Consider the following 20,290-nt stretch of genomic DNA (forward strand, 5'->3'; position numbering starts at 1 on the left):
TTGATTTCTTCGAAGGATGAATGACCAGAAATCCAGCTTCTTCTTCTCCTTCTGTCAGATGCTTTTCCTTCTCTTTCTCTCCCTCGCGTACCTTGTAGTCGACAGGCTCGCGTTTCCTCAGTCTTTCGCGTTCTTCCGAAGTCGCAGCCTTTCTCCACCTCAGATAGGAATCCGACACCCACAAAGCATTGGCGGAGAAGCTCAAGAACCACATGTTCCTTTGGGCCCATTTGATAGCCCACTCCCTTCGGCTCTCGGTGGTAAGCGCCACAGCAATCTGCGGAACGGTATCAAGCCTCGGGATAGTCTGCTTCAGCCCAACTTGCCTCATCAATCTCTCCGGAAAGATGCATACCATGAACTCCAATCCCGGAATGCGCACGGACCTAGTGGGATCCAAAGAAGACACTCCAGTGACAGACTTGAGATGCCACCACGGTACGACCCACCTAATCAACGGGCCATCATCATTCTTCAGCTTGTTCTTCCAATAGTCACAGACCCGGGTGAAGTCCACCATGTACAACCGCGTCCTCATCGCAATCATACGGGAATGATAGGAAAGTGCATGAACTGGGGGCTCGAGCAGTCGGAGCCGTTCCATAAGCCAAACCTACCAAAAGCAGGTATTAGACACCAAAAAGAAAAAAAAAAAAAAAAAAAAAAAAGAAAGGGTGTCTTTTACCTGTAAGATGACGGGACTCCCCAAAAGTGGAAGATCGCGGTTGGATTTCCTATTATCCAAACCCAAGATAATCTCCCCTAAACACAAGCAAGCTGGGCTCCTGCGCAGCTCCATTTGCTCGATAAGACCCAAAAGACGGGGATCACCTCGCAAATCTTCATCAACGTGTCCATGAAAGACATACACATGCAGCAAACAAAAGCCAAATGCTCTCCTCCTAGCAACATAAGAGACTGTGGGGTCAGCTCTGTTGATGAATCGGTCTACAAAGTCCAGCATTCTCACGCCTTTCGGGGTAACCAAGCGATCCACCTCGAGTCTAGTCAATCCGAGCAAGTCTCTGAATTTGGTCTTATATCCTTGTGAAGTGGAAGGAATAGCGGGTAAGTGCTCGGGATCCCACCCACCAATAGCAGCAATTTCCTCCGGAAAAGGACAAATATCACCACCTGGGAACGCGAAAACATGACAATTTGGGTCCCAGTAGTCAAGGCAAGCATCCAAGAACGGTTTTACAACCTTAATGAGTTTCAAACTCAATAGAGACCCAAGGTTATGAGCACCCATATCGTGCTTCTCAATATTCGAGAATTCATTAGTCCATTCCTTCAAGCGGACCTCCAAAGTGTTCATGATGACAAATTTTCTCTTGAAAATTTATTTTGGGAGTTTTTATGAGATTAACGGAGAAAAGACGGAAGAATTATATGATTTAAAGCTTCGTCGACGCTTCTATTTATACTAATTGCTGTTTCCAAAATCCGCAAGGAGAGACAAACTTGGGAACAAAGCGACTCTGCGCGCCTATTCAAAGCGACGCAGCTCATGCTGCGCCTCTTCCCCAGGCTCACTTTCTGTGATTTCCGCGTTTGGATCTTTCCTAATCCCATAACGAATAATTTCCTATTCCTACGGGATTTTATTTTGGTAAATATGAGCAGTTTACCATGTTTCAAAACTTCCTGAATTCGCGGGCACGCATTTCGAGGCGACGTCGACACCTTCGCCATTTTCATCGCACTTATTTCTTTTTTTATTTATTACTGTAAATCATTTATTTATTCTTAGGAAATAAAATTTCATTTTAATTTTCATTTTAATTTCATTTTTTTTTTAGGAAATAATTCTCTTTTGTTTTCATTTCAACATTTTCATTTCTACACTTACAGATTTCTATTTTTTCTTTTTTTTTAGGGGGTAACCCTCCCTACCGTCCGGTCATGTCATTTCCGACAAAATTTTGGTCATTTCATTTCAGACAAAATTTTTGCTTTTTTGCATTTTTTGCACTTTTTGTATCCTTTTGAGCCTCATTTTTGCGCTAATTAAGACCATATGTATAAAATGTATGTTTTGCGTGATTTCCATGTAAATTTCGGCAGCATGACGGCGTAAACCGTTGTCTACCAAACCTGTTCAAGAACTAACCTGCAGGTACAAGCAACACAACCCAAAGCAAAAAGACACTCAGGCCATCATATATACAAATGTACAAGCAAACTGGGGGCTTGCGCCCCGAACCAAATCCAAAGTCCAAGCAAACTGGGGGCTTGCGCCCCAAACAAGTCCAAAAATGATCAAAATCAGATGTACAAGTCTACAAAACTACGCCAAACTACTGATGGACACCCTCCAACTCAGCAACCCTGGCTTAAGAGCAGCAATCTCGGCGTCCCGAAACTCGAGCTCCCTCGACAAGCGAGCCGTCTCCTCCCGAGACTGGGCCAACTCTCGCTCCAGCTCGCGGTCACCCTGTAAAACAACAAATTGGCTCATGTCAATCAAAACAAAATTGAAAAATCAAAAATCAAAAGAAATCAAACGAGGTTCGTACCTGACGACCTCGACCACCGACGAGTGCCTCGATGGCGGTAGCTCGTAGCCGGTTGGCCACCCTCCATAGTGCCACGAACCGAGATGGCGCGACCTGCATTTCAAAAGAATTCTCAGTAAAGTGAGCAAGTTCAATCAAATGTGTTCTTACACGAAAGGTATATAAGCTGGAGGCTCACCCTCCGAATCAGATGCTGCCAGTCGTCTAGGCCAGCATCCGTCACGGCTACGTCAAAGTCACGCAACTCGGAGATCGTCGTCCTCCCAGTCGCGTCAGTGTACTCAAGAGTCTCGGGGTACACTGGGGGCTCGATGCCCGCCGCCTCAACCTCCTGCAAGGACAAATAGCTCTCATTAATCGATGATCTTTCATCGTAATTCTCAAAATCAAATCAAGAAAAGTAAAGGATGCTCACCACTGCGGCCGACGCCAACCTCCCGTAAAGGAACGCCGAGTAGTCCTCGCCGAGGCGGAAGAAGGTCGTCGCCACTAGCACCGCCCGGTCCGCCTCCTCTCGGCCTCGGTGGCTCCCCGAACATCGTCCTCGGAGGGTCAATGGGAACCGTCAACGCGCCCCGAGAGCACTGACGAGCCAAACGCTCGCCCAGATACCACACAGGACCCATCGACGTCCAGAACAGCAGCCGACTCGGACTCCTAGGTCGAAGGACCTTAGCGACAAAAGGGGGCGCTCCAGCGTACTCCGCCCAAGGTCTGGGCACCCACTGCGACAATATGAAGGCAAAGATCATTCCTATGGTCAAATGGAAGCAAAGTACAAGAAATATAAATACGAGTGGGATACTCACGCTTTGCTCGGTGAAGGCGTTCACATCCCGCCGGTAGACGTTGTGAGAAGAGCGCTTGCTCTTCGTCCTGCACATCACCCAATCCCTCACCACGGGATAGGCCTTCTCCAGCGGCTCTGTCCTCTTCGGCGCGAGGCTCGGGAAGTAAGAGTACACCCATGCCTGTAAAACAAGATAATCAATGACGATCTTTCGTATTTCAATAAAGAAAGGAATTTACTTTGGTCTAAGGGAAGGTTCATACCTCCAACGAGTCCAGTCCGGTCCGACGGCGCCAGGAGAAGTCCCCTTCTCCATCAACTCCGGGCGAACCATGGCCCTCATAAAGCGGATGAGGACCGCAAAACCAGCAGTGACCCAGTCCCAGCGTCCTAGGGAACTCAGGTCAGAAAGGAAGGGAAGAAGCTTCGTCGACAGCCTCTCGCCCTTGTCTCCGAGGTAAATCGAAGACAAGAACCACCAAAGCCACAGACGAGCCCTCTGCTCAGCTGTACAAGGAGGAGGAGCAGTCTCCCTCCCGTCGATCGTCACCAGCTCCGGGGTCTTCCCCGCAAAGTAGTCTCGGACATAGGTACTGGGTACCAAACCCGGCAGATCGCAACAGACCTTCGACGAGTTCCAGCCGATCAATCTCCTCGCCTCGGCCGAATCCGCTCTCATAGCAGTCTCCGGCCACACCATCTCCTCGGTCCCACACGGCAGACCAGAAATCATGTCGTAGTCCTCTAGAGTAACTCCCACCTCACCAAAAGGCAGGTGAAACGTGGAAGTCGTATCCCAGAATCGATCCAAGAAAGCGCGGACCAGGCTAAGGTTAGCCCGCAGCTTCCTCTTCATGATATCCCTCCAGACCTGAACCAGAGGACCAAACGCTCCACGCTCAATCATGGCCCTCTCCTCCGCCGACAGCCGCTCGTAGTGCTCCATCGCTGTCGTGTAACCCGAGAACGACCTGATGTTCCCGGCCTCCTATAATGATTTGAAACAAAGCTGTCTTTAGTTTTGAATGAAATTTGCAAGAAATTTGGACAAAAAGAACGAAAGAGAATAGGTGATGAGTAGTGAATTCTTATTTACCAAGCTCTTCACCGTCCTGTAGGACAGGTGACCCTCTGCAGCCCACACGAGGTGCCTACTCTCCCAAGTCTCAGCCCACGCAGGAGCTCCCCTCAGCTGACGACCTCCTCGCCTGACGTTGGCCCGTCTCGGGGCCTCCTCCTCCTCCACCTCCTCGTGTGCCTCGTCTCCAGTGGCCATCGCCGCATCGGTGAAAGCCTGCTCCAAAGCCTCCTCAACCGCACCGGCGTCTATCTCCATGTGAGTCCTCCCAGAAGAAGAAGCCTCATCACCTGCAACATTAAAGTGAATTTAGGCCGCGTCACTCGACGGCAAGCCTTTGTTAAGAAGTGTTCGAGCCTTCAGGGCCCTGAAAACTGTCTTTTCTGGCCATCTTTGGCCATATTCCCGCCAACCCGATCACTTATGTGATAAATTGGGTCAAGTCAAGTCCAAGTCAAGGCCTAATTCCGGGTTCAAGTCGAAAATTCGGCAGCATTTCGTTATAACGGCGATTATGCCCTAGAAAGGTGCCCTGAAAAAGTTGTCACGAACCAAAATTTCGAGATGGCAGGAAGTTTACCCATCATCCAAGGATCTCGAATATCAAATTTCGTCGCCAATGGACAATCCTAAGGCTATTTTCGAAGCAATTTGGGGTTTAGCTGTAAAACCGTCTCAAAAATTCGCTCAAGGGCTCAAAACTCGATGAAAATTCAAAGCAAATACATGGTTATGTTCCTAACATTGCCTACTATCCATTTCTAGCATCAATTTGGCAAAGCAAATCCATTTGGGGGAAAAGCCCCATATTTTCAATCCAAAAGGGTCGAAAACCCTAATTCTCGCGGCTCGAAATTCGACAAATACGGATGATTAATGCAAGATTAAGACACATACCTCGATTAGTCATGTTTAATGCAAGCTTTTGAATCCAACCTCGACGGAAATGGTGAAGATTTGAGAGAGAAATTGAAGGAAATGTATTTCGAAATAATGAAACATAAACCTTCTGATTTCGCGTTTTTACGCGGAAATAGCCAATTTGGGGAAAAGACGCAGCAGGTGCTGCGCCTCTTCCAAGAGACGCAGCTCTTGCTGCGCCTCTTCCTTGTGTTCCCTCCATACGAATTTTCAAAAATTCGTTATGAGTTCGTTATTTGTGGGCCCATTTTTTGGTGCGCCTCTTCTTCGACGCTATTGTATTCTTTTGGTCCGTTTCGACGATTTTCTTTCGTTCCGGCCCGCGTTTTATCCTACGCGACAGTATTTTGCAGTATTGTCCAAATTCGTTTTATCCCGCGCAGCAGTATTTTGCAGTATTGCTCAATTCATTTTATCCGGCGCAGTAGTATTTTGCAGTACTGCTCACTCAAGATTCCTTTCATGACGATCAAGATGTTCCTAGTCGTCAATATTTCCCCAGCAAGAGTTCGCTTGAGACCGACGCAAGCAGATTCGACCTCAAGTTTTTTTGCCAGAGTTCGTTTGAGACCGACGCAGGCGGATTCCCCCAGCAGTTTCTACCAACGTCCTGCTGCTTTCAATATTTCTTGTTTCCCCGCGGAGTCCGACAGGGTGTCGTTCTCCAGAAGTTCCTATACCCAAAACTTAGTTACCTCTAGGTTGAACTTATATTTGACCTCCTTCCCGTCAATGCTTTCCTTTAGGGTCCCACACCCTAGCACAATCCTTATATAACTTTTAGGTCTTACCCTTAGCTCCCATGCTCAAACCTTAGCTCCCATGCACCCCCGGAAGCATCTCGAGAAGAAGTCTCAGGTATGGTCTCTTCTTATGGCTGGCGAGCCTCCTTACGTAGTCTAATGGACTTTAAACGACCCTCCCCGATAGTCGACAGACTCTAAAATGTTCCCGACGACAGTCCTTGGCTCGGACCCCTTGAGCGCCTCGCGTCGCCATAGTCGTCGAGTTGTAATCTTCGATTGAACTGATGGCTATACTTTGACTTTCGCCTTGTCCAAGCCTCGGTCAAAGTGGGGGCTCAGAGACACCTCGTTTCCGCACCTCCCGCAAACCACCCGGTGATGATTGGGCCGCATGTTTGATTCGCGGAACGATTTGTGACAGTTCGTAAGATTATCGTCAAGTGTTTGCTCAAATATTAATGTCGACCTCTTAGTTGTCATCTACGTCCCGATACGGTCATTTTGACATAATTAGAGTACATTCGAGTCCGGTCAAAAACCGTCTCCATTTTCTCGATAGCTTGTTAAATCCCGAGTCGGAATGTTCTGGAATGTTCCGGATATTTCTATTCCATATTTCACAAATTTTATCTTTTGGCAAATAATATCCCGTAATATTCAAAAGATAATCGAATTATTTCCGTCCTACCATAACTCAAACACGGAAATCTTTCTTAAGCAGGAGGAAACCTCCGGGAACAGACGCAAGCAGGCGCTGCGCCTCTTCCAAGGGACGCAGTGGCTGCTGCGCCTCTTCCCAGGCCCTTCTTTGCATGATTTACGTATCTTTTTTATATCTTTCCGAGATTCACTTCCAAAGAGTCTCCGAAACCCTATTCCTTCACGTGATTAGTATAAATAGGAGCCTTCGTTCCTCATATTTCTCACGCGAGTGTCCGCCCTTCTCTTCTCCCTTTGCATTCTAGACTTCGTTCTTACTAATTGGCGCCTACGTGCTTGGACTTCCGACCACGTAAGCTCGGATCCTTCCGGGTACCAGCCTCTCCGTTGCATGACCGACCAATTTGACCAACTACACTCAATCAACTTTAAATTAATCAATCGTTTTCCTCTTACGAGGGCACTCTCTTTGCATTCGCGTCGAGCATTCACTAATCGATATTCTTAGTCCTTCTCGTTTCGTCAACATGTAAGTCTGAGGGTGTAAATCCTTATTTATTTATTGTATTTTATTTATCGTATCACCATTGTAAGATTTATGTCGAAAACACCATTAAAACCGATTTCTAAAACCGTCTTTAAAACCTGTTTTTACGGATTTTCAGAAGACTGACAGTCGAGAAAAGACGCAGCAACTGCTGCGCCTCTTCGAAGGAGCGCAGTTCCTGTTGCGCCTCTTCGTGAGGCTGCCGCAGTTCCTGCTTCTTTTCTTCTTCCTCGTCCTCTGTAATTCGTGTGTTTTCTTATTTGTTTTAATATATTTGTTCTTTAATTCGTTCACATGATAGTTTAATAATCATATGCATATTATTCATTCATCATTAACATGTTTTAATTATTCAAATTCGACTTAAATCCTAAATAATCAATATTTACGGGTTTCTCGTCATCAAATTCGAACCCGGATTTTAGAGATTCAATTTGTTCATATTGGGTTTCTGAGATTCGTCATTGATATAATTTCCACGTGTTCATTGCGTATTCATTGTATATTCGTCATATATTCGTCCTATCTAATGTTAGTTAATTGATTTTAATAGAGGACTCATTCATTAACGTCGCTCCTTCGTGTAATTAATCCGTCTAATTCCATCTCATCCATGTTTTACCGTTTTATGACCATCATTCGCATGTAAATAATACATATTAATCACTTTCATCCGAGTAATTATTATTTAATCGATCCATTAAAATCATCAATTGACATTAACGATTTGCAGTTCCGGCTTCACAGCCAGAACTCACCCTTGGAACAGACGCAGCAACTGCTGCGCTTCTTCCAGAGGGCGCAGTCTCTGCTGCGCCTGTTCCAGGATGAGTTCTGTCCCTGAACTCCTTTTTCTGCCTTGACCTAGTTTAATTAGTTTACATATTAACTAACTAATATCCGTAATATCACTAATTCCCGTTAGTTTATTTATTTAATTATTCTTTTATTCTTTTTCTCAAATCATCCGTTTTAAAGGTATTTTCGACATAAATCGCCTATTCCGTTGTAATTAATGTAATTTCCATTATTGTAATTTATATTCATTGTATTTCTTTTATTCATTTGTATGTTTTCACATGTAAATGAGCATTAAATCCAACTTCGACCCAATTGTATGCTAATTAATTGTTCACCGGCTTAGTCTAATTCTCACATGCTAGGATTAATCTAATGGGTGTTGCATTGCATGCATATAACCGACGATATATCAAGTATGAATAACTTCCCTAATCATTAGTAGAGGCCGCTATCGAGGCGGGCGGGATTAGGTGTTCGATCAAAAGAGCTTCCTAATACGTACCCTCACCCCTTACTCCAGATCTCCGTGAGCACCCGTGTTCATTGGCATCCACGAGAGTCATTCTAGACATAGAATGCTAAGGGTAACGATTGCTTAGTGTTCATGTCACTACTTTGTGTCTTGACATGACACGAGGTATTCGAACGGTTCCAATTTCCCATAAAAATTGGTGGCGACTCCATACAAAATGCAAACGCTTGTCCCCGTTTCTCACCAAGCGCCCCCGTGGGCGGCCCGCTGTCCACACCTACACGAACATCATGTTCAGGGAGTGCTTTCTTAATCTCGGTCTGAAGATTGGAGACCTGAGCCCCTGCATTAACCCGATATACAGCTTCTCTGGGGCCGGCCTGGTACCCCTGGGGTCAATCAGACTGCCGGTGATGTTCGGCCAAGGGGATGCGGCTAAAAATGTTTTATCTGAGTTCGTGGTTATCGATGGTTCGTCTGCCTACAATGTTCTCGGACCGGGGGGAAGCACAAAAGCTCGTCTCAAAGGACGAGAAAGATGAAATAGTCAATATCCAAGTGTCTGCCAGGGGGTGCAACATGCAATCCCTCAAAGTGGCGAAGAAATCGGAGAAAGGGAAGAGCCCATCCTTATAGCAGGAGGGTGAACCGATGAATACTAATGTCGACATGGTCGAAGGAGCCGAGACCGAGGAAGTGGAAATTGACCCAGGGCGCACCGTAACTGTCGGTGTCAACCTGGAGCCAAAATTCAGGACCGATCTCCTAGACCTACTGAGGAAGAACAAAGATGTCTTCGCATACTCAGCTGCCGAGATGCCAGGCGTGAGCCGGGAGGTGATCGTTCACAAGCTGAACGTACTCTCCACCGCTCGGCCGGTCAAGTAGAAGATGAGGAACTCCTCGGCCGAGAAGGATGAGGCCATCAAAGCTGAAATAGACAAATTGTTAGCGGCGGGCTTTATCATGCCTTGTACTTACCCTGAGTGGCTAGCAAATGTTGTAATGGTGAGGAAATCGTCAGGGGCGTGGAGGATGTGTGTTGATTTTACCAATCTTAATAAAGCGTGCCCTAAAGATTGCTAACCCTTGCCTCGAATAGATGGTTTAATCGACGCCACGGCAGGCTACACTATGCTAAGCCTGCTAGACGCCTTCTCAGGGTATCATCAGGTATTTATGGCCGAGGAAGATATGCCTAAATGCGCATTCATCACCAGTCACGGCACATTCATGTATAAAATGATGCCGTTCGGTTTGAAGAACGCTGGCGCAACTTACACTAGGTTGGTGGACAAAGTGTTCCAAAATCAAAAAGGGCGAAACATCGAGACTTACGTCGACGATGCTATTGTAAAAAGCAAGTCTGACAGCGAGCACTTAGCCGATTTAGGCGAGACGTTTTGTTCACTAAGGAAATATAAAATGAAGCTTAACCCAAAGAAATATAACTTCGGTGTCCGGGCCGGCAAGTTCCTCGGCGTGCTTGTCAGCGCAAGGGGAATTGATGCCAATCCGGAGAAAGTCAAAGCAATACTAGACCTACCGGAGCCGAGAAATCGAAAAGAGGTTATGACGCTGACCGGAAGGATGGCGGCTCTCGCCCTCTTCATTTCTCGGTCGGCCGACAAGAGCACTCCGTTCTTTAAAGTGTTGAAGGGGAATAAAAACTTTAGCCGGGGGGAGGAACAGAGCACGGCTTTCAGGCAACTGAAAGCCCACCTTCTTACACTGCCGACCCTGTCCAGGCCGATGCTGGGGGAGACGCTATATCTATACTTAACAGTTACCTCGGCCACGGTCAGTGCCGTAATCGTCAAGGAAGAAAATAAGCAGCAATACCCAATTTACTTTATCAGCCATACACTGCTGGCCGCCGAAAGAAATTACCCACTAATCGAAAAGGCAGCCCTCGCCGTCGTCGTTGCCGCAAGGAAGCTGAAACCCTACTTCGACGCACATCCCGTGACGGTCTTAACCGACCAGCCATTGGAGAAAGCATTAGAAAAATTCGAAAAATCCGGCAGACTTATCAAATAGGCTGTGGAGCTCTCCGGCTTTAGCATTCAGTACAAGCCGAGGCCTTCGATAACGGGGCAAGCGCTTGCAGACTTCCTGGCCGAGTGCACGTATCAAGAAGAATCACATCCCGACGTGTGGGAAGTGTATACCGACGGGTCCTCCACGGCGAACAGCTCAGGAGCCGGCATCCTTATCATCAGCCCTAACGGAAACGAGTTTGAGTACGCCTTGAAGTTTACCTTCTCGGCCTCAAATAACGAATCCGAATATGAGGCGGTGATAATCGAGTCGAGTTAGCTAGAGCTGCCGGGCGGAGCATATTGTGTTGAAAACAGACTCGCTCTTAGTGACTAATCAAATCCGAGGAGAGTATGAGACTCGAGACGATGGGATGGTAAGGTACCGGAGAGGGTAAAAGCGACACCTCAAAATTGAAATCTTTCCAAATACGGTGCATCCCAGTGTCCGAGAACAACCGAGCCGACGCTCTCTCAAAACTTGCCGTTCAAGCATAAAAAATGTCGGTCGAACCGTCTTTGGTGGATATCGAAATGCTAAAAGCATCACTGAGACCGTCGGCATGGTGGGCGACATCGAGGCCGAGACGACGTGGATGACTCCGATAATGAAATACAAGGTGACAAAAGAGTTGCCGGAGGACCGCATCTGTCTCGAAGATAAGAAGGATCGCTGCAAGGTACTTAGTGTTCGAAGGAGAATTGTACAGAAGGTCCGTAATAAGACCACTCTTGAAATGTGTCGGCCCAGCCGACGCGGAGCTTATACTGACAGAGATTCACGAAGGCATCTGCGGACATCACATGGGGGCGAGAACGCTAGCCCACAAAGCTCTCCGAGCCGGTTACTTCTGGCCTACCATGCTGAAAGATTCCAGGGCAAAACCAAGAAGTGCAAGAATTGTCAGATGCACGCTCCGGTAATACATGCACCTTCCCGAGACCTGCAACCAGTACTTAATCCCCTACCATTTGCACAGTGGGGGATAGATTTATTAGGACTCTTTCCGACGGCCTCCGGAGGAAGGAACTACCTGATTGTCGTCGACTACTTCACCAAATGGGTCGAGGCTGTCGCGGTACCTGCCAAGACCACGGCGGCCGTAAGAAAGGTGATTTGGGAGAACATCATAACTCGTTTTGGGTTACCCCAAGTCATTGTATTTGACCACGGCCGAGAGTTTTGGAGCGACATGGTGATGAATTGGTTGGAAGAGCTCGGTATCAAATTTGCATAATCCTCCGTCTGCCACCCTCGGAGCAACGGGCGGGCGGAGGCAAATAATAAAATAATACGAACGGGTTGAAAAAGAAGGTTGAAGATCTAAAGGGAAGATGGGGTGATGAACTACCGGCGTCCCCGTGGTCCCTTCGAACCACGGAGAAAGAAGCAACAGGTGCAGTCCATTCCACCTAGTCTATGGGTCCGAGGCCGTCCCCGCCAATTGAAGCAGCGGTGCCGACATTCAGAACGCAAACTTTTAACCCAGTCGAAAATGAAGAAGGCCTGAGAGCCTCCCTAGACCTGGTCAAAGAAAGTCGAGATACGGCACGGCTCAACTTGGCAGTATATCAAAACCGAATGAGAAGAGCCTACAACCGTAGGGTCCACAAAAGGGACTTGAGAGTAGAAGATCTAGTCCTGAGAAAGTCGGCCGCAACCAACAAACGAAACATCCAAGGTAAGATGACGGCCAACTGGGAGGGACCCTACAGGGTGGTTGAAGAAATGGGCCCGGGGACATACCGGCTGATAGACATGGAGAGTGTGCCTCTAATGAGCCATTGGAACACAGACAACCTTAGGAAATATTTCGTATAGCGGCGGAGGTGTCCGAGACTGTTGTGGGCACCCCAACGCGTGATTATATCTTATGAAGAGTGATCCAAGTTTTCCATCGAAATGCTTGTCCCCTCCGTAGTCGTACCAAAGTAGACGCCACGGCCAAAGTCAAGGCGGTCACTACAAAATGCGATTGATACTCGCGAAAGCGACCAACATGCTTAAGAACGTATAAGTACAGTTGAGAAACGCAAATCTGATTGCCTCGGCCAATCCGGGAGTGGCAGAGGAAGCGATCAATATGTCTATAGATACGAATGCAGTCGAGCCGTAACCTCGATTGCCTCGGCCAAAGCCGGGAGTGACGGGGGAAACGACCGATATGCTAACATGTTTACAACAGCAGTTGGGAAGCGCAAATTTGACCGCCTCGGCCAGACCGAGAGCGGAGGAGGAAGCGACCGACATGCCAACATGTTGCTGAGCAAATTGGAAAACGTGAATCTTGCTACCTCGGCCTGTTTAGGTGCAGCAGAGGGCACGACCAATATGCTAAAAACGTTTAAGTACAGTTGAGATACGCAATCTAATTGCCTCGGCCAAGCCGAAGGTAAAACGAAAAAAGCGCTCAATATGTTTAAAAACGTAAGAAGACAATTGAATGGAGGATGAGATCAAAGCCTCGGCCAAGCCGAAGGCAAATAAACAAACTTCATTGAAAATGTTTACAAGTGAGACAAAATAAAGTCGACGGCCGTCCCCATAGGGATAGCCTAAGCTCAACCTACCAAAGTTTAACAAAAAAGAAGGAACAACAAAAATTACAACATTAAGACATGAAGCGCCAAAAGGATGGCAGGGAGGAAAGCCTCAAAAGTTGGCCCCTGAATAGCTGAAGCTGTCCGAAGGGCCAGGTGAGTCTGGTGACGACCGCCCGTCTCCCTATGCTTGTTGCCGCTCGCCACCGGCAGCAGCAGCAGCATCACCGTCGGTGGACGGCTCAGAGGACGACTTGACAGCTTCACGTGCCTTTGCCTTCTCAGCCTCCTCTCTAGCCTCCTTCACCTTAGCATCATGGGCCGCCTTGGCCGCAGCTTCCTGAGCAGCCTTCGCCTCGGCCGCGGCCTTGGCCTCCTCAGCAGCCGCCTTCTCATCCAGAAGTTTGCGCAACAAAATGAGGGGCATACTGCTCTATTTATAGAGCAAAGCCCATTCAGTGGACCAATCAGAGCAAAGCCCATGAAGCGTCCACCAATCAACACCAGGCCACGTGTCAAGCATGCAGCCGCAGAATGTCAATCGACATACAGTGACCCATCTTCTTCGACACGCTCCTTGGTATCTACTTGCCAACGGCCAGCTAATCAACCAAGCTTGGCAGCACCGGCCGGGGGCAATCAAAAGCACACGGCACTCCCAACCTTGGTCTCGGCCAGCGCCATTTCCTTTTCCACGTTCGATGTCCATTACACAACAATGTGGAGGGGGGGATATGGTACGGCCTGAACAGGACCAAGCCGAGGAAGAAGTTCGACATGCGCAGAATACGCTCAACACGCATCGAAGGTCCATACCACGGCATAGACTACGCTGGGGCAAATTGATGGGGCATATTCTCGCACCCGCCGACCAAGTCAACATATTGACCAAGGTCAAAGCTAAAAGACAACAAGTCAAAAGAAAAACGGCCTAACCGACAAAGCCTGTCGGCCTGTCACTTGGGTCTCGGCTCGGCAACTAGCCGGCCGAGAGGCATATCCGTATACTCGCATCCAGTCCCCTCGGCATGGAGTCAACCAGGCCTGCCGGCCTGTCATGGGTCCCTCGGCCGAGGGTAAGACAGTCTTTCCACCTGCTACGCCACTTGGCCACTACGTGACAAAAGGTGAAAGTCTATAAATACTCCACATCTCTCATTGAGAAATCCACCGGAAAATCTGGTATAAAACTCCCTTATCTCTCTACAATATACTTTGCCAAGTTAAACATACAACTTATCTCTCTAAATTTACTGACTTGAGCGTCGGAGTGAGTACGCTCGGCCCCAAGCCGAGTCCTCAGTTTGTTCATCTTTACAGGAAAGAGTGAAAGGAAGAGACGAGCAACGACATCATTCTACAAGCTCAAGTGGTCACAATCCTGCTCCGGAATTACACCCGGAACAATTACTATACAATCACTTAGTATAATAAATATTGTACAAGTTTATATATTAATGTGAGCTTATGTATAATTTTTCTAAATTTTGTAAGATTTTATTTTTTTTCGTTTAAGTGTGTGAATTCAAAAATTTTACAGCATAGCTCAGATTTTTCTAAACAAAACTCGAAAACTTTAGTACACAGTTCCGATTCTACATCCTACAACTGCATATAACAGGTTCTATAATCTACTCATTGCTAACGTTGGGATTCGGGATATACGAAAGCGGATTATTTGTTTTATCTTCGTGTTTATTTTATGTTCCGGAATATATATCTCTTGGTAAATTGTCCATTTGAAAAGATTGAGATGAAAATAGAGTAGAGATTTTAGCTTACTCGTTATCACTTATGATAGATGTATCGTAGCAGTAGGTTACGAATTTAAATCCTCCCTCTATATTGTATTGCCCTTGCTCATGTTAAAATCTCAACTAGCTTAGTTCCTAACGTCATGAACGGTAATACTCATGACATGAGTTCAAATCTCGTCAATATGAAAATGTCTATTATTTATATGTCATTTCACAAATAAACAAGACAATTAATTAATTTAAACTGCTAATTACCAAACATACCTAACAAATTTCGATAAATGAATCATACTAAAATATCTAATAATTTAATTAGATAATCTACTTTTACAATTTCTCTCTTTTAATAATGATCTCGAAATCTTCTAAACAAGGAAGTCTAAGTTTCTCTCCTATTACTTTCAATCTCATGCCATTTATACATTTATGAGTACATTATCCTCACAAATATCATCATACCTCGGGTGGTACAATAACATGTACAACCAATTTATATCTAACTGAGTTTATGTGTAACTTTTCTAAACTTTCTTAAAGGATTGATTTTTTTTTTTTTTTTTAGTGGGTGAGTTCAAAAACTTTATACTCCCTCCAATTTAGTGTTTTCTTCCCTTTCTTTTGGGGCACAAGAATTAAGGAGGTAGTTAAAGAATGAATAAATAAAGATGGTGGAGTTTGTGGATTGGAGAGAGGAATGAATAATTGGGAATTAAATAAGGAATTGTGAGTTATGTGGGGTATAGTGATAGTAGAGAGGGATGAATAAAATAAGAGTAAAAGTTAGGTGGGTTTAAGTGATAGGAGAAATGAATGAATAAAATAAGAGTAACAAGTTTCCAAAATAAGAAAGGGGAAGAAAACCTGAATAATCCGTTTAAGGAAATAAGGAAGAAAACAGTGAATATGAGGGAGTACTATAATTCAGATTCTCTAAAACAAAACTCAAACTTTATTATAAAGATCAGATTCTACACCACGAGTTGTAGTCGGTTGTAGGATCTATTAATTGCATTATCCTACCCTACTAATCTAGAAATAAATTTCTTTTCCCAAAAATGCTTGATCTCCAATTGATATTAGACCTGGCAAAAGCAACCCGACCCGATTGACCCGACCCGAAAAAGCTGACCCGAGACCCTAAGTGAGCCGAACTACATCACCCGAATGTGACCCGAAAACCCGAATTGACCCGACCCGACCCGAACATGACCCGAGCTTCCTTGACCCGTACTGGCCCGACCCGAAAATGACCCGATCCAGAACCACTAAACCCGAAAATGACCCGATAAAATAATACTCTAATTGAACCGAAAAGACTTGAAATGACTATTTCTCTATTATTCATTGACCCGAAAATGACCCGACCCAAAATGACCCGACCCGCTTGACCCGAAACAGACCCGACAACAAACCCGAAATAGACCCGAAACCCGAAAAGACCCGTCCCGACCCGAATTAACCCGAACTCAACGAGAAACCCGAATTGACCCGACCCGAATTGGCCCGACCCGAACCCGACCCGTTGACCCGTTTTGCCAGGTCTAATTGATATACACAAAATATCATTGAAGACGGCACGTATCCGTCACTTTGGAGTGACGGATACCATTTCCTCTCACAAATGACTCAAATAGAGGAGAGAGGGAAGTACATAGGGGTGCCCCCACTTTGTCCCCCCTATCCGTTTTGTGAGTGCCATTATCCGTCACTTGTTCCGACCCGTCTTCAGCAAGACTAACTGATTGATATATTAGTGCATCTTTCAAAATTTATTGGACATAACATTCATTCAAACCAACATTTAAATCGAAATATGAATCAATAATTTATAATCTTACAAATCATGGATGGAGTAAAAGTAAACAAAGGTTATTTGTTCATCATAGTGTTAATTTTTACTGCAAATTGTGCACTAATACAAGGGTTGCCTTATGATGCATGTTTAATAAAATGTATATTTTCTAAGCACTTCAGTAACTGCTTTTACCACTGTGTCCACGGAGTTATGCAAGATTGGAATAATCCTCGCAATTTTTGTCAACTTGGGTGTGCTACTTCTACTTGCAAACCATTTTCAAACGAAGGGCATAAAGGTAAATTTTATTTACGCTTCTCGTTTATTCAAATATACCGATAAAAGAATTCTCGACTGACCATTTAACTCCCTCTATTTTAATCATTTACTTAACTTTTTGATTTTCGGTTTTTCCGATGTGTGTTTTAAAAGCGCACATTAATGTATCCTAAATGTAATAAGACTAGTTTTAAACCCGTGCAAATTGCACGGGTTTGCTATTTCAAATTTTGTTATTATTAAAGATCATTTCAATATGGTTTCTTTGCTGATACATGTTTGATAGGCTATTAGTTAAAACCTGTATCAAATGTACAAAAACTCGTATAATTAAAGTTGGATAACACTTCATATATTTATAAGAAAACCGTATTGTAAATACAATAATATTTTATTATATAAAGTTGATTTTTTTTTTGTAAAAAGTTTACATATTGGGACCTAACTCGAAACTCTATTGTGAACCCGCTGCCTAGACCCGTGACATGTTACCTGCATGTGACTTAGACTTGTGACCCGTGACCCGTAATATTCGCTCATTTAAGACCGGCATATGCGTCTTAAACTTAAGACGGGTCAAATATCACACATAAATATGGAGTAATGTTTTAAAGTAAACGATAAAATCTCCATATATTTTGTTTTAACAATTTTAATTGACTAATTTAATAGTTGAGTTAAAGAATATTTTAGATTTGAATTAAAAATTTCAGTTGCAATTAGTATAAATGATACACTAAGATCACTTGGTCGGGTAATTGTTATAGCAAGATACTCTCTCTTGTAGCTAAATTTGAGTTTCTACTCGGTCTTATTACTCAAGCAGTTTCAAAGAAGCCCACTTATATAAGATGAAATAAAATTATTTAGATGAAAATCAACATAGAATTAGTGAAATTACAAATTATTACACCCGTTTTTGTTTAGTTAAACCCGTTCACATGGCAAAATGAAAGTTTTGACCCGTATATATCTAAAAATGAAATTTTTTGCAAAGTTTTCATTTAGTACAAATTGTTACTTAGTAGAAGAAACAAAATGAATATTGACACGTGCACGTTTAAACTGATTATTCAATTTGTTAAATATTCAAACCTGTGAAATTATCATATAATTTATCATGAAATATTCTCAACAATATTTTCATAATTAGATTAAATGTTACTCCCTACATTCAACTTTTATCACCTTATTTCTCCAATATATGTGAGGAGTATCAATGTATAAAATTAAATGTCACTCCCTCCATTCAACTTTTATCATCTTATTTCTCCGATATATGTAAGGAGTATTAGTTATATTGAAGTGTAGTGATAAAAGTTGAATGTAGGGAGTATATTATTATGAGTCGGTCTTTATATACTTATAATATGCATGAACCAAACTACACCGTAACTAATAAAAGACTAAAGAATTACGAACCCATTCAAATTTAAATTATGGGTCGGTCTTTATACTTATAATTAGCAATAACTATATTTTTTGTAACAATTATTTTGGTAAATTAGCAATAACTATTAAACTATTCCGTAACTCATGGGATATAGTTTATATATATCCGTAAATTATTTACATCCGTAACTCATAGAAGAGAGTTTAATATTAAATATATATATATAAAAATTAGCAATAACTATATTTTTATAAATAAAATAAAAGAAAATGAATATCTGTAGAAAGGCATTAATTTAACCCGATCCGGACCCTAACCCAACAAAACCCGTATAAACCCGACTCGTACAAACCCGTCTTAACCCTGCCTGTACAAACACCGTCGAAACTCGACCCGTACAAAGCCGTATTTTACAAACCCAAAACAGGCATGACCGGTATTTTACTCGAGTCAAAAATAACCAAACCCGTAACCCGCTCTTCTGACCCGTTTGCTGATCTACTCGCATAGTCGCAAACTCGCATGTATAGTGATCCTTAAAAAAACCAATATGAAATTAGTGGTGATAATAAATGGGTCAAAAGTATTTGAGCAAGTTGTTTAGAAAAAGTCTATACACATAGCAATTAATGGCCCATAAATCACACCTAAATACAACCCACAATGACCTTGATATAAATTCATTGCAACAATGCAACAATGCAACACTCACAAACCCTTAATCCTCTCGCCTTTCCCTGTGGATGGGACAGGAAGTGGGACAGGAAATGGGACAAATTTGTGGGACAGGTGTGTTATACACGTACTGTAAATAGAATAAGAAAAATCTTATCTGGAGAAACGGATGGTTGTGACGTGACGAGAAGCCACTGTCCTAAAGTCAAAAATGCCCCGTACTACACACGGCCTCAGTAGCACTTGACCCCCAGGATTAACACAACCGCTGCAACTTTGGTGTAGGCAAAGAGGCAGATAAGAGCAACCAAGAACGTTGCCAATAGTAACCTCAGGGAAATATTTTGAGATAAAGATTGAACAGTATAAGAAAAGGAGAAGAGAGAAATTTTCTGATGCACAAACTGAGAATGAAAGGCTGTTTATATAGGGGAGAAAAGTGCATAAGATTTTCCGAAATTTGTTCAGAAACTATAAAACTTAAGAATTAACAAAATTAAAAGGAGTTGATAGCTCGCACCGCAGGTGCTCTACCCAGAGCCCGGAGCCCGGAGCCCGAGCCGGGCCCGGCCTGGCGTGGCGAGGCGAGGCGCGCGTGTGTGGCCCAGCCCGAACTTGTCAACCTCCACAAAAGGTCTAAACACAAGTTCAAACAAGAAGGTAGAGAAGAACATTATAAACCCAACAAACTTGTTTAATTTTTCCAATGTGGGACAAGAGAAAAAAACTTAGCTAGTTTTTTCAAAATAAGGCAAAGGACTTTTTGAGCCATTATTCCAACAATCCCCCACAATGGCGATAAAAAGAAAGAAGAAGAAAAATAAGATTGAGGTAATACAGGCAACGGGGATTTAACGTTTAGATGTTGGTGTCTTGTGGACTTTAACCAACATCCAGTGTCATACAAATTTTCTCAAACCGCCACTTTGGTGGACTAAGCCTTTAACCAGTACATGGAGTTGGTAAGAGAATTTTGCGCACTTGCTAATCCCAAATCAGGGCTAGAACTCGCATAATCCATGAACTCATCATGAACTTTAAGATTTAAGAACAAATGTTACTTGAGCTTGTCAAGTGCCCCTCACTTAGTTCCTGGTTATTTTGATGAATGTCTCAAAAAAGTTCAAAACCTGAAGAACCTTTTTAGGGCTATGGCGAGAACCCCCACATTCACATAGGTGAGTTCATCAGGTTTGTCGCAAACCATCCATAAGGACTATGAACTCATTAAGAGCTAATGCTCAACCTTCCACAATGATAATATATCCGTGAGTACA

This window comes from Silene latifolia, chromosome 2 (genome assembly GCF_048544455.1).
Source record: "Silene latifolia isolate original U9 population chromosome 2, ASM4854445v1, whole genome shotgun sequence".
NCBI classification, from domain to species: Eukaryota; Viridiplantae; Streptophyta; class Magnoliopsida; order Caryophyllales; family Caryophyllaceae; genus Silene; species Silene latifolia.